General features: G+C 52.7%; 1 protein-coding gene across 1 annotated transcript in view; it reads left to right on the forward strand.

Moving 5' to 3' along the window:
* The first annotated feature begins 1550 nt into the window (after window positions 1-1550).
* The window catches only part of LOC133357294 (SLIT and NTRK-like protein 5), an 80520-nt gene continuing 66920 nt past the window's right edge, over window positions 1551-15150 (forward strand). The window contains exon 1 of the mRNA XM_061575167.1: window positions 1551-2477. The gene's annotated coding sequence lies outside the window, so the exon portion shown is untranslated. The remainder of the gene's footprint in view (window positions 2478-15150) is intronic.

Genomic DNA, 15150 nt, shown 5'->3' on the forward strand with positions numbered 1-15150 from the left:
AGGAGAGAGACACAGAGAGAGATAGCGAGAGAGAGGAGAAAGACACAGAGAGATAGCGAGAGAGAGGAGAGAGATCAAGAGAGAGATAGCGAGAGAGAGGAGAGAGATCAAGAGAGATAGCGAGAGATAATATATACACAGAGAGACACAGAGAGATAGCGAGAGAGAGGAGAGAGATCAAGAGAGATAGCGAGAGATAATAGATACATAGAGAGACACAGATTGATAGCGAGAGATCAAGAGAGACGCAGAGAGATTGCGAGAGAGAGGAGAGAGACACAGAGAGAGATTGCGAGAGAGAGATGACTAGGAGCCACCCGGCACACCACATCCAGGAGCTTCCCCGGACCACGTCTCCGTCGGCAGGCGAGAGAGAGAGCGCGAGCGAGCGGGAGAGATGCGGCTGTGGTGCCCGCGTAGTGCGAGAGGGGAGAGGAAAGGGGAGAGATAAACGGGAGAGAGAGACAAATAAAGAGGGAGAGAGAGGGGGGGAGAGGGAGGGGAGAGGGGGGGAGCGAGAGAGGGAGGGGAGAGGGGAGCTAGAGGGGGGGGAGAGGAGGGGGAGAGGGGGGGAGAACGAGAGAGGGGGGGAAGGGAGAGGAGGGGGAGAGAGGGAGAGGGGGGGGAGAGGGGGGAGAGAGGGGGGGAGAGAGGGAGAGGGGGGAGAGAGGGGGGGAAGGGAGCGGGGGGAGAGGGGGGGGAGCGTGAGAGGGGTGAGAGAGGGGTGAGAGAGGGGGAGGGGGGAGAAGGGGGGGAGAGAGAGCGTGAGAGGGGGGGGAGAGAGAGAGGGGTGAGAGAGGGGGAGAGGGGGAGAAGGGGGGGGGGGAGAGAGAGGGAGAAGAGGGGGAGAAGGGGGGGAGAGAGAGGGGTGAGAGAGGGGGAGAGGGGGAGAAGGGGGGGGGGGAGAGAGAGGGAGAAGAGGGGGAGAAGGGGGGGAGAGAGAGGGGTGAGAGAGGGAGAGAGCGTGAGAGGGGGGGGGAGAGAGAGGGCGAACGAGGGGGAGGAAGAGGGGGAGAGAGGGGTGAGAGAGGGGGAGAGGGGGAGAAGGGGGGGGGGGAGAGAGGGAGAAGAGGGGGAGAAGGGGGGGAGAGAGAGGGGGAGAGGGGGAGAGGGGGAGAAGGGGGGGAGGAGAGCGTGAGAGGGGGGGGGGGAAGGGAGCGGGGGGAGAGGGGGGGGGAGCGTGGAGAGGGGGGGAGAGAGGGGGGAGAGAGAGGGAGAGGTGGGGGAGAAGGGGGGGAGAGAGAGGGGGGAGAGAGGGGGAGAGGAGGAGAAGGGGGGGAGAGAGAGGGGGGAGAGAGGGGGAGAGAGAGGGGTGAGAGAGGGGAGAAGGGGGGGAGAGAGAGGGGGGAGAGAGAGGGGAGAGAGAGGGGTGAGAGAGGGGGAGAAGGGGAGAAGGGGGGGGAGCGTGAGAGGGGGGGAGAGAGCGTGAGAGGGGGGGGAGAGAGAGAGGGGTGAGAGAGGGGGAGAGGGGGAGAAGGGGGGGAGAGCGTGAAAGGGGGGGAGAGCGTTCGTGAACAGACCTCTCTCTCTCTCTCTCCCGCACACACGATGCCCTTCAGAATCTCTGCGCCCTCGAGTCGCCCGCGAGACGGACTCCTGCCGACTAAGGAGCGACTGGCCGACTGACGGACTGGCCGACTGACGGACTGGCCGACTGACGGACTGGACGACTAAGGAGCTACTGGCCGACTGACGGACTGGCCGACTGGCGGACTGACCGAACGACCGTCTGACTGACCGTCTGATTCCTCGGAAGGTTGACTGATTGTTCGACTGACTGACTGATTGTTCGACTGGCTGACTGTCTGACTGACTGTCTGATTCCTCGACTGACTGGCTGATTGTTCGACTGACTGACTGACTGAATGTTCGACTGACTGACTGTCTGACTGACCGTCTGATTCCTCAACTGGTTGACTGCTTGTCCGACTGACTGACTGATTGTTCGACTGGCTGACTGTCTGACTGATCGTCTGACTGACCGTCTGATCCTCCGATCACCGGACTGACTGCCTGACTGACCGTCTGACTAACCGCCTGACTAATTGTACGACTGGCCGACTCACTGACTGCCCGCCCGACCATTTGACTGACTGTCAATATGCCTGTCTGGCTTGCCTGCCTATCAATCCACGAGCCAGCCTGCCCGCCTGCCCCTGTGACTATCTCGCCCTGCCTGTTCGCCTGCCTGCGAGGTTGACCGACGACTACCTGCCTGAGTCACCCGACTCTCCGATTGAGCATTCACACGAATGCCTGCGCTCAGCGTACGATTCGGCGCCAGAGGGCCGCGTGAGTGACACTGCTAACTGAGTGCCTGGATGAGCAGCTGATGAGGACCCCCGACATCTGACTGGGAAGGTGATGATCTTGCTGAGTGGGCGCTTGCTCTGAGGAGTAGGTGGCCGAGTGGCTCTGCTCGGCACACGTCAGGATGGTACGCGCAGTTTGGACGACTCTGAAAACGCGATTCGCAGGTGAGCTGCGCGGATTTTGAATCACACGCGAGCGCACACACACGTGCACACACACGCGCAAGTGCACACACGCACGCGCACACACGCACGTGCACACACGCACACGCAAGCAAGTGCACACACACACACGCGTGCACACACACACATGTGCACACACGTGCACACACACACGCGCACACACACACACACACGTGCACACAGACGCGTACACACACGTGCACACACGCACGCGTGCACACACACGCGCGTGCAAACACACGCAAGTGCACACACACACGCACGCGTGCACACACACGCAAGTGCGCACACGCACACACACACACACGCACACACACGCACACACACACGTGCACACATACACGCACACACACACGTGCACACACACACGTGCACACACACACGCACGCGTGCACACACACACGCACGCGTGCACACACGCGCAAGTGCACAGACACACACACACGTGCACACATACACGCACACACACACGCACACACACGCAAGTGCGCACACACACACACACGTGCACACACACACGCACGCGTGCACACACACGCAAGTGCACACACGCACACACACACGTGCACACACACACGCACACACACGCAAGTGCACACACACACTCACGCGTACACACACACGCAAGTGCGCACACACACACGTGCACACACACACGTGCACACACACACGCACACACACGCAAGTGCACACACACACTCACGCGTACACACACACGCAAGTGCGCACACACACACGTGCACACACACACGTGCACACACACACGTGCACACACACACGCACACACACGCAAGTGCACACACACACTCACGCGTACACACACACGCAAGTGCGCACACACACACACACGTGCACACACACACGCACGCGTGCACACACACGCAAGTGCACAGACACACACACGTGCACACACACGCACACACACACGTGCACACACAGACGTGCACACACACACGCAAGCAAGTGCACACACACACACGCGTGCACACACACACGTGCACAACACACACACACACGCGCGTGCACACACACACACGTGCACACACACGTGCACACACACACGTGCACACACACACACACACGTGCACAACACACACGCGCACAACACACACACACATACGTGCACACACACACACGTGCACACGCACAACATACACACACACGCGCGTGCACACACACACGCTTGCACACACGTACAAGTGCACACACACACACACAGCGGGACACCGTGTGTACGAGACACGTGCACACACACACACACATCTGATATACACACACACACGCGCGTGCACATACACACACAAGTGCACACACACACGCGCGCGCACACGCGCACACACACACGCAAGTGCACACGCACACGCACAACACACAGACGTACGAGCATACACACGCAAACACACGTGCACACACACACACATCTGATACACACACACACGCGCGTGCACATACACACACACGCGCGCGCACACACGCGCGCGCGCACACGCACACGTGCACACACACGCGCACACACACACACGCAAGTGCACACACACACACACGCACAACACGCACACGCACAACACACACACGTACGTGCACACACACGCAAACACACACGCACGTGCACACACACAGCAGGACGCCGTGTGTATGAGACACATACACACGCGCGTGTTCACACACGCACAACACACACACACACGCACTCACGTGCACACACACACACGCACAACACACACACACGTGCACACACACACGCACGTACACACACACGCACACACACGCACACAGCAGGACGCCGTGTGTACGAGACACATACACACACGCACAACACACACACACGCACACACGCACGTGCACACACACACACGCACAACACACACACACGCACACACGCACGTGCACACACAAACACGCACAACACACACGTGCACACACACACACACACGTGCACACACACACACGCACTCACGTGCACACACACACACGTGCACACACACACACACGCACGTGTTGTGTACGAGACACGTGCACAGACAAAGGCGCCCTCCTCCACCGTGTAGCCTCAGCAGATTGTTGTGGGGCGCGGGCAAGGGGTGTGTGTGTGGGGTGTAACCAACAACAACAGGCCCGGCCGCCTTTGTCTCCCCAACGCTACCTGCACCACCGCTCCGGGCTACGCCGTGGTGGTCATCTCGAAGCGCCTGATACCCCGAGCCAGCCCCACCCGTGGTGGCAATTCCACATTCCCTTGCCGGGAGGGAGGGAGGAGGAGGGGGGGGGGTCCATCATATCGGTGACGGCAAGCAGCAAAGTGGTATCTAGATCTTCTTGGTTCTTTCGGTAAAGTCACGTAGAAGGAAAATAATAAAATAATAAAATGATGAAACATAATAAAATAATTCTCACGACGTTTCGGCCACAACGCAAGCAGCCGTCTTCAGAAACGTCGTGAGAATTATTTTATGATGTTTTATTTTTATTATTTTTATTACTTCCCTTCTACGTGACTTTACCGAAAGAACCAAGAAGATGAATCCCTGCAGTCACGAAAGCTTAAAAATCGAAAATTGGTACCGTGATTTTATCGACCTCGGTAGTCGTGGTTTGATGATTGGTCGTCGACGCTTGGAGGTTGATTGTGAGACTTACGCAATACCTGGGTGGGTGGAGATAAAGGCCGTAATAGGCGCTCGCTAACAGCACTTTGCCAACAGTCTGCTAAGGCTACCAGGAGCAGCTTTGCCTTCGCCTTGCGTAGGAGGAGCGGTGGCGCCGCGGTTAGCGCCGCGCTGCGCTACGGAGCCCCCCCCCCCCCCCCCCCCCCCCCGGGCGACGGATCCGAGTTCGAATTCCAGCTCACGGGCCCCCCAAAGTCGCCACTGACAAATCATCCGGGGCCGGTCGTGGGCCTCCCCTAGGTCGACTCGGCCTCAAAATTAGGGGGGGGGGAGGGGAGACAAAGGCGGCCGGGCACGGCGGCTGGCAACCCCACCACCTCGTGCCGGCCTTCTCGTTAGCAGCTCTTGCCCCGGCAGTCTGCTGAGGCTACACGGGGGACCTTTGCCTTTGCGTTGCGTGGGCGGAACGGTGGCGCAGCGGTTAGCGCGCTGCGGTTAGCGCTACGGAGCCCCCGGACAACGGAGTTCGATTCCAGCTCGCGGACAACCACCGCTGGTGGATAAATATCCGAACGGGTCATAGGCGGCTTCCGTCTAGGTCGACTCAGCCTTAACATCTGGTGGGGGGGGGGTGTGTACCGCTCCGGCCTTAATAGGTGCTCGCTAACAGCACTTACCCCTCCCAGTGCGTATGTAACGTGTTACTTAATACTAACGTTGCGGCCTTGAAAGGAAAAAAGAATATCTATAATGTGACGTTTCGGGCAATGCCCCTGCTTCATGGCACATTGTGTGTGTACGGAATCACTCTCTACACCATCGACCGATAGGATGTGTGCATCGCTATCTCTGTACACATCTCTATATATATACAGTATCTCTGTGTGTCTCTGTGTGTCTCTGTGTCTCTCTGTGTGTCTCTGTGTATGTCTCTGTGTGTCTCTATGTATCTGTGTGTGTCTATGTGTGTCTATTTGTGTCTCTGTGTGTCTCTGTGTCTGTGTGTCTCTGTGTGTCTATTTGTGTCTCTGTGTGTCTCTGTGTCTGTGTCTCTCTGTGTGTCTCTGTGTGTGTATCTGTGTCTCTGTGTGTCTCTGTGTATCTCTGTGTGTCTCTGTGCGTCTCTGTGTCTCTGTGTCTCTCTGTGTGTCTCTGTGTGTCTCTGTGTATCTCTGTGTGTCTCTGTGTGTCTCTGTGTGTGTCTGTGTATCTCTGTGTGTCTCTGTGTGTCTCTGTGTATCTCTGTGCGTCTCTGTGCGTCTCTGTGCGTCTTTGTGCGTCTCTGTGTCTCTGTGTCTCTCTGTGTGTCTTTGTGTGTGTCTATGTGTCTCTATGTGTCTCTGTGTGTCTATGTGTGTCTCTGTGTGTCTCTGTGTCTCTGTGTGTATCTGTGTCTCTGTGTGTCTCTGTGTGTGTCTGTGTGTCTCTCTGTGTATCTGTGTCTGTGTGTGTCTGTGTGTCTCTGTGTGTCTCTGTGTGTCTCTGTATCTGTGTGTCTCTATCTATATCTGTGTATCTGTATGAGTCTCTGTGTGTCTCTATGAGTCTCTGTGTGTGTCTATCTCTGTGTGTCTCTCTCTCTCGGTATCTCCATCTGCCTCGTTAGGTATCTCTGTATTTCTCTCTCTCTCTTTCAGTATCTCTCCATATCTCTGCAGCTCTGTGTCTAATCTGTCGTTCCCTCGGCATCGATCTATCTCGCTGTATCAATCATCTCTGCATATCTAACACCCCCCCCCCCCCCCCCATCTGTCTCCCTGTATGGGGAGTGGTGGTTGCATTAGAGCCCGATTTCGATTCATATTCACGGCCAACGCAAGTGACGATTATCTGAACTGGTCTTGCCCCCGACAGTGTTCCAACACAGGCAGACTCCCCCTGGGTTTTTGTACTGGGGGGAAGACAAAGGCGGCCGGGCGCGGTGGTGGCTGTACCACCCATCCCGCCTCAACGTGTTCCGTTTGGCGGCCTTCACAGGTGATGCCGCTGCTGCTGATCGCTAACAGCACTTGCCCCGAGGCTACGCAGTTGGGCAGTGGGGGGTACCTTTGGCTGTGCCTTGTGGTAGTGGAACTTTCCACTGCAGAGCCGAGCCGTGCTGGCCCTGCCGGTGGAATTCAAATCCAGTTCCCGGTCCGTCCTTGAATGAGAGCCATGATCAATCGCCAGGGTAGTGCTCACTGCACGAGGTCTGTCTGTCTGTCTGTTTGTCTGTGTGTGTGTCTGTCTCTCTGTCTGTCTGTATGTCTGTGTGTCTGTCTGTGTGTCTGTCTCTCTGTCGGTATGTCTGTGTGTCTGTCTCTCTGTCTCTCTGTCTGTATGTGTGTCTGTCTCTCTGTCTGTGTGTCTGTCTGTGTGTCTGTCTGTGTGTCTGTGTGTCTGTCTCTCTGTCTGTGTGTATGTCTCTCTGTCTGTGTGTCTGTCTGTCTGTGTGTCTGTCTCTCTGTCTCTCTGTCTGTATGTGTGTCTGTCTCTCTGTCTGTGTGTCTGTCTGTGTGTCTGTCTCTCTGTCTGTGTGTCTGTCTGTCTGTCTGTTTGTCTGTCTGTCTGTGTGTCTCTCTGTCTGTCTGTGTGTGTGTCTCTCTGTCTGTCTCTCTGTCTCTCTGTCTGTCTGTCTGTCTCTCTGTCTCTGTCTCTCTGTGTGTCTGTCTGTCTCTCTGTCTGTGTGTCTGTCTCTCTGTCTGTCTGTCTCTCTGTCTGTGTGTCTCTCTGTCTGTGTATCTGTCTCTCTATCCCTCTGTCGGTGTGTTTGTCTCACTGTCTGTGTGTCTGTCTGTCTCTCTGTCTGTCTGTGTGTCTCTCTGTCTGTGTGTCTGTCTCTCTGTCTGTCTCTCTCTGTCTCTCTGTGTGTCTATCTATCTGTCTATCTGTCTGTCTGTCTGTCTCCCTGTCTGTCTGTCTGTCTCTCTGTCTCTCTGCCTGTCTGTCTCTCTGTCTCTCTGTCTGTGTGTCTATCTGTCTATCTGTATGTCTATCTGTGCCCGCGGAGGGCCGCTTCCCTCAAGCCTGCTACGTTTAATTCCAAGGAAAGGGTTGTTCTAGTTGTTGTTAAATCAACATAGAAATGTTCACACACACAGGCAGATTTCGCATTAACTGTTGGGGTAAGTGCTGTCCGATTCGTTCCAGCAGCAGCAGCAGCAGCAGCTATGCAGGCCGACAGGGTCACAGGAGGGTGATGGGTGGAACAGGGTTGTTGTTGTTGTTGTTGTTAAAACAACATGTTCATATATATACACACAGGCAAATTTAGCATTAACAGACTGTTGGGGCAAGTGCTGTCCGCATAGTTCCAGCAGCAGCAGCAGCTATGAAGGCAGACAGGGTCATAGGAGGGTGATGGGTGGGACAGCGTTGTTGTTGTTGTTCACTGCAGCGGGGGGGGGGGGGGGGGTGATCGCGTAAATATATAATTGTTGTGTCGTTGAACCCGCCACCACCCGACGCAGCCAATTAGTAAGGGGTTTCACTTCTTGGTTCTTTCGGTAAAGTCATCACGTAGAAGGGAAGTAATAATATAATCACATAATAAAACATCATAAAATAATTCTCACGACGTTTCGGCCACAACGCAAGCAGCCGTCCTCAGGTGAAGAATGAAACACCACCAAGCTTGGAGCGTATATTTAAGCTGGGTTGGAGGGGGGGAAGAAGAGCGCCTTGACAAAATAATTTGCATATCAAGAGGAATTTAGCAGATATTGTGAAATGCGTAGGAGGTGGGCGGGGAGGTTTCAAATTCATATTATGCCCATGCATTATGCAGGATTAGCAACATCAAAGGAAGGGGATAGGTGGTAGCATTAACAAAGGGAAGGAATGTTAATAGTATGTAGCTGCAGTTACTAAACCACCACGTAATGGGTTTGTCACGTAAACAGAACGTGCCAATTCGTGACTACTTCAGCACCCCCGGTGTGTTGGAGAGTAAATGTGTTGGAGAGTGAGTAAATGTCATCCTCTCAGCCGACAAGGGCAATGTCACGGTCATCATGGACAAACCCACATACAATAACAACAATCAGGACCTACTTAATGATGGTAGCTTATACAAAAATTAAAAGAGATCTCACCAACAGCCTCGTTACGAAAACCAACAATATCATCACTGATTCCACATATTCCTAGGTTTTTTCGGTAAAGTCACGTAGGTAAAACATAAAAATTAATGAAAATAAAATAAAATAAAACAAAAATCACGACGTTTCGGAGGCAACACAAACGTCGTGATTTTTGTTTTATTTTATTTTATTTTCATTAATTTTGATGTTGTACCTACGTGACTTTCCCGAAAAAAACCTAGGAATATGAATCCTTGCAGTCACGAAAGCTTCAAATCTAGAATTGATTCCACATCTTTGATCGAACCATCCAAACGGTTTTCCTTCAAACCCTCTGCTGCTAGACCACCCAGATGTATGGCTTATCAAAAACCCATAAAGAATGGACACCCCTTCGTCCTATCGTCTCCACCATTGACTCACCCCACCTACAAACTGGCCCGATTTCTGTCTGAGACCTTACAACAATTCACTGGTAAGACCGCCTCTGCTGTACTTAACTCGGCTCACTTGGTATCGTTAATTAAGGACATCTCACTATCTCCAGGTGATTTGCTCGTTAGTTTCGATGTAGTCTCTTTGTTTATCAAAGTTCCTGTGCCTGACACCATTGCAATCATTGAGGATTTGGTCCAACAAGGACTGAATGCTGATGTACCGCCCCTGGGGAGACACTGTCTCACCAACACTTACTTCACCTGGAATGGAACTTTCTACAAACAACTTCTTGGTTCTTTCGGTAAAGTCACGTAGAAGGGAAGTAATAAAATAATAAAAATAAAACATAATAAAAGAAAATAATTCTCACGACGTTTCGGCTACAACGCAAGCAGCCGTCTTCATGTGAAGAATGAGGCAGTGCCAAGCTAGGAGCTTATATATAAGCTGGGTTGGAGGTGGAGAAGAGCGCCTTGACAAAAGAAGGTGCATATCAAGAGGAATTTAGCATATTCATGGGAAATGCGTAGGAGGTGGGCGGGGGGGTTTCAAAGTCATATTATGGCCATGCATTATGCAGGATCAGCAGCACCAAGGGAGGGTGCAGGGAGTAGCATTAACAAAGGAAAGGAATGTTAATAGTATGTAGCTATAATTGTATGTAAAATTTTCTACAGACAAGTTGAAGGTACCCCAATGGGTTCTCCCTTTTCTCCGGTTGTAGACAATGTTTTCATGGATACATTTTGAGACAAACGCCATCCAGGCATCCACTCTACGTCCGTCCTTGTGGAAGAGGTACGTAGATGACACGTTTGTCATCTGGCCACATGGCCGACCAGCTCTGAACCAATTCCTCAACCACATCAATTCCACATACTCAGCCATCAAATTCACTATGGAGGTGTAAACAGATGGCAAGCTACCATTCTTGGATGTTTTAATCGAAAAGAGACCAGATGGCTCAATGGGACACTGTCTACAGGAAAGCCACCCAAACGGATGCCGACCTAAAACCTGACTCCAACCACCATCCATCCCAGAAGAATTCCTTCATCAAAACTCTACACCATAGAGCTCGATGCATTTCTGACCATCATCACCTAACCAGTGAACTGGAGCACGTACACCTAAGCTCGCAAGACGAATGGATATTCTGACAATCCGTAAAGCTATCACTCCAACCGTCGGGAAAGAACCATCTGAGGACCTAATCAAAACCATCACCTTGCCAGACAGAGCAGGGGTCACCAAAAATATTTCCAAAATCATGAACAAACACAAGATCCAGGTTTGATTTAACACAGTACATGCAATTCGTGATTTGATCCCATCTGTGAAGGATATGATCCCTGACATGCAATACCCCGGCGTCTACAAACTAAGCTGTGTCTGGGGCAGTAGTTACATTGGGAAAACTAAGCGACATGTCTCGGACCGTGTTCGTGAACACAAGGCGGATCTGAAACACGGTAGGACCAATACCTCGGCCGTGGCTGATCATTGTTTCAATGCTGGTGGGCTCACACGAAATAGATTTCTTTAATACGAAGGTGCTTTGCAAACCCACTGGCTATCAACAAAGATTCGTTCATGAAGCCATCCATATATACAGACATAGACACAATTTCAACCGAGAAGATGGGTACAAACTCAGCAATCACTGGAAGGACATTATCAGCCAGTTACAGTCATAACTGGCTGTAATGTTTCCTATTTTAGACCTGGCAGAACTTTAATTGGTGGAAACCCACCACCACCGCCGTCGTTTCACCCTACAACCACCACTCACTTTAAGATCAGCTGCCCCGTCCATTCTGCTGACACTTGGGCTACACCACGACGCTTGTGCCAGGCCATGTGCACCTTGAGGCTACCACGTGAAGTGTCGAACGCCCGCTGGCAGGAGGTCACGGGGCAGACCCAGCAGGTGCCACGGGTCGACTGACCGAGATGTCCGAGATGATTGGCTGATGCACCATCTGTGCCCCCTACTGTGCCAACTTGCTGTGCTTTAGCCACCCGGCGCTCCGCTCGTTGTTGTGAGCGTCGCTCCTCCGCCTTTCGTTGTTGTTGGAGGGCGACTGCCTCCAACTGCCCAGTAGCAGCGTCCTTCACGAGCCTCCTCCACAGAGGCCGATATACACACCAGAGGTCGCAAACGGGTTCTGATTCCTTGCCAGTAGCCGTATCCGGCAGCACCAGGGTCGCAAACGGGTACCCTACCCATACCCGGCCGGGTACGGGTAGGGTACGGGTATCGGGTACCTGATTGCGACCTCTGGGATGAAGCCATGTTGCAGGCGCGGGTGGGTTGATTCTAGGAACTTGAATTGTGAGAAGAGACAAGACGTTGGGAAATGAGTGACAAACGGTGACTCACCAGTGACTCACGGCCTACCCGTACCCGTACCCGGCCGCACCAGGGTCGCAAACGGTTACCCGTACCCGTACCCGGCCGGTTACGGGTAGCCGGGTATCGGGTAGGGTACGGGTATCGGGTACCTCTGATACACACACACACACAGACGTCGCTTAGCGCTGAAGACTCGCTCCTGGGGTTGGTGAGCGTTAATCGAGACGGCGTTAACCGGGGTGACGTCGTACGGCCAATGCTTTGCGTGTTTGACAACGTAATTACGTGGGAGGCCTAATTCAGGGTTGTCGCTTAACGGCGCTGATGATTAGCAGTCACATAATGCGGGCAGGTAAACATGCGTTTAATAATTTTGCATGAGATCAAATTAGAATTGTTATCGTGAAATAATGATACGTTTTTTTTAAATCCTTTATATTAAGTTCGCTTGCTTGCTTGCATGCTTGCTTGCTTGCTTAGGACCGTGCAAATCTTTCGGTCGTTTTTTAACCCACTTCCCGTGATCCAATCGAGCTGACATTTTCTACACAGACTCGTTGTGCGTGACAATTAATGTTCGTGATATAAAATTTTACACTTTTTAGGACAAAAATATTATATTTAATTACCAATTGCTTAATGCTGCCATGCAATCATCTGACCCATAGGTGGCAGCCATCTCAAGCAAGAGGACGAGAGGACTCTAGCCGCCACGCATATAAAGGATTTATAGTGAAAAACTTTGTTTTTACGGGTTATACTTGTTATATATAGAGAGAGAGACACTGAGATGGTGCTGGTCACTCACCAGTACATCCACGACGCACGGCCACCTGATTTCACGTTAATGTTAAGATCTGTCTGCGTCTCTCTGGCGCTCCGTTCTCAAAACGTGTTTGTTGTCGTTGCAAAACCGGTAACCACGTGGCTGCGAGAGTGAAACCGGTTTACAAACCGAAATATTGCGATGATTTCGTTGGCGATGCTGCCGCTGCTGCTACTGCTGCACAGGCAACAATATCAACAACTAATAGCAGACAACGTTTCAGGCAATGGACCTACTTAACACACAGCACACACGTCAACAAAGCAAGCGCTAATAGGGTTTTTCCCTTTTTTTCGGCAACAAAACTGACACCTTTTGCAAGGAATCATGTTTACATTAACCACAATACTTGCAGTCAAATGCAAACAAAAAACAATACTCTGATAATGTATGCATTGTCTTTGAAACTGATTGGTCCACACCAGAGACAGCTTTCTTTAGAGCCTAGTCTCATGTGGTGTTCGACCAGATGACGCCAAAAGGCGCAAAGTTCAAAGACAACGCAACTACCAGAGTAATGAAAGCTCGGGGTGAGCAGCTACATCATGGGACCTCCTTTGCCAGTATCAAAATATACTGAACGGCACACGTGGGGTGCGGGGTTGTCTCCCCAAGTGCTGATGTGTTTTTGTTTGTCGCTTGAACGCAGCAGCAGGTACTCATTAAAGACTAGGACCGGTTGAGATATTCGCCACTGATGTTAGCCGTGAGCGGGAGTCGAACTCGCGTGGCCGGGTTCGTGCCGCAGTGCGCTAACCGCTGCGCCACCGCTCCCCCTGCGCCCACCAAACGAGGCAAAGACAAAGATCCCCCGTACAGCCTTAAGGGAATAGAATATTGGGGGCAAATGTTGTGAGCGAGTCGCGCCTATGAAGGCCGGCACGGCGCGCGAGGGGGTGGGTGTACCTCCCCTAGGTCGACTCAGCCTCAAATTGTTTTCTAGTGCCGTGTGTAACAACAACAAAAAATCATCGCCACTGGGGGGGACAAAGATGGTGCTGGTCACCCCACCCGCCCCCTCGAGCAGCACTTGCCCCTGCAGTCTGCCGAGGCTACCCGGGGGGCATTTGCCTTTGGCGCGTGACAGGTGACATCTCTCACGCAGCCCCACGCACCTCCACACGAGACAAAGGTGCCCCGCGTAGCCTCTAGCAGACTGTAGGGCAAGTGCTGTTGTTAACGGGCAGCAACCAATTGAAGGCCGTCACCTGTGGCACACGAGGGGGGTGGGTTGGGTGGCCAGCACCACGCCCGTCCGCCTTTGTCTCTCCACTGCTGACGTTTATAACCCACGCACTACTCGAGAAAGAGAGTGACGTGAAACACCCACGTGCAATGACGCACACAACAGAGAATGTACAAAGATAAAGGCAAATATCCCCCGTGTAGCCTGTGGCAGGCTGCAGGGGCAAGTGCTGTTAGCGAGCGTCTATGAAGGCCGGCACGGGCACACGAGGGGGTGGGTGGCCAGCACCACGCCCGGCCGCCTTTGTCTCCCGAGTCGCGACGTTTTAGACACTGGCCACGAGCAGGGATCGAACTCGGGTGGCCAACCGCTACGCTGCTGCTCTGCATACACAGAGACGCAGACAGAGACACGGACACACACAGTGACACACACAGTGACACAGACAGGCACAGACGCAGCCAAAAATGACTAAGATCCCCCGTGTAGCCTTAACAGACTGTAGGGGCAAGTGCTGTTAGCGAGCACCTAGAACCGGCACGGTACACGAGGGGGTGGGTGGCCAGCACCACGCCCGACCGCCTTTGTTTCCCTAGTGGCAATGTTTACACACCGCACCAGGTACTCATTTGAGGCTGAGTCGACCTAGGGGAGGCCCAGGACCGGTTCAGACAATCGTCACTGGTATTCTTAGGTTTTTTCGGTAAAGTCACGTAGGTAAAAAATTAAAATTAATAAAAGTAAAATACAAATAAAATAAAAATCACTAAATATACCTTTGATATGATAAAACAACCCAAGAATATGAATCAGTGCAGTCACGAAAGCTTCAAATCTAGAAATAATCGTCACTGGTGTTGGCCGTGAGCGGGAATCGAACTCGTGTCGCTGGGTTCATAGCGCAGCGCGCTAACCGCTGCACCACCGCTCCCACACAAATGCACATACAGACAACACACACACAGACAACACACACACCTACACAAAGACAGACACATTAACACATACAGAGACACACACACACCTACACAAAGACAGACACATTGACACATACAGAGACACACACACAGACATCACACACACACAGACAAACACACACACCTACACAAAGACAGACACATTGATGCATACAGAGACACACACACAGACAACACACACACAGACAAACACACACACCTACAC

This window comes from Lethenteron reissneri, chromosome 57, assembly GCF_015708825.2.
Source record: "Lethenteron reissneri isolate LAM-NWPU_2019-01 chromosome 57, ASM1570882v1, whole genome shotgun sequence".
Taxonomy (NCBI): Eukaryota; Metazoa; Chordata; class Hyperoartia; order Petromyzontiformes; family Petromyzontidae; genus Lethenteron; species Lethenteron reissneri.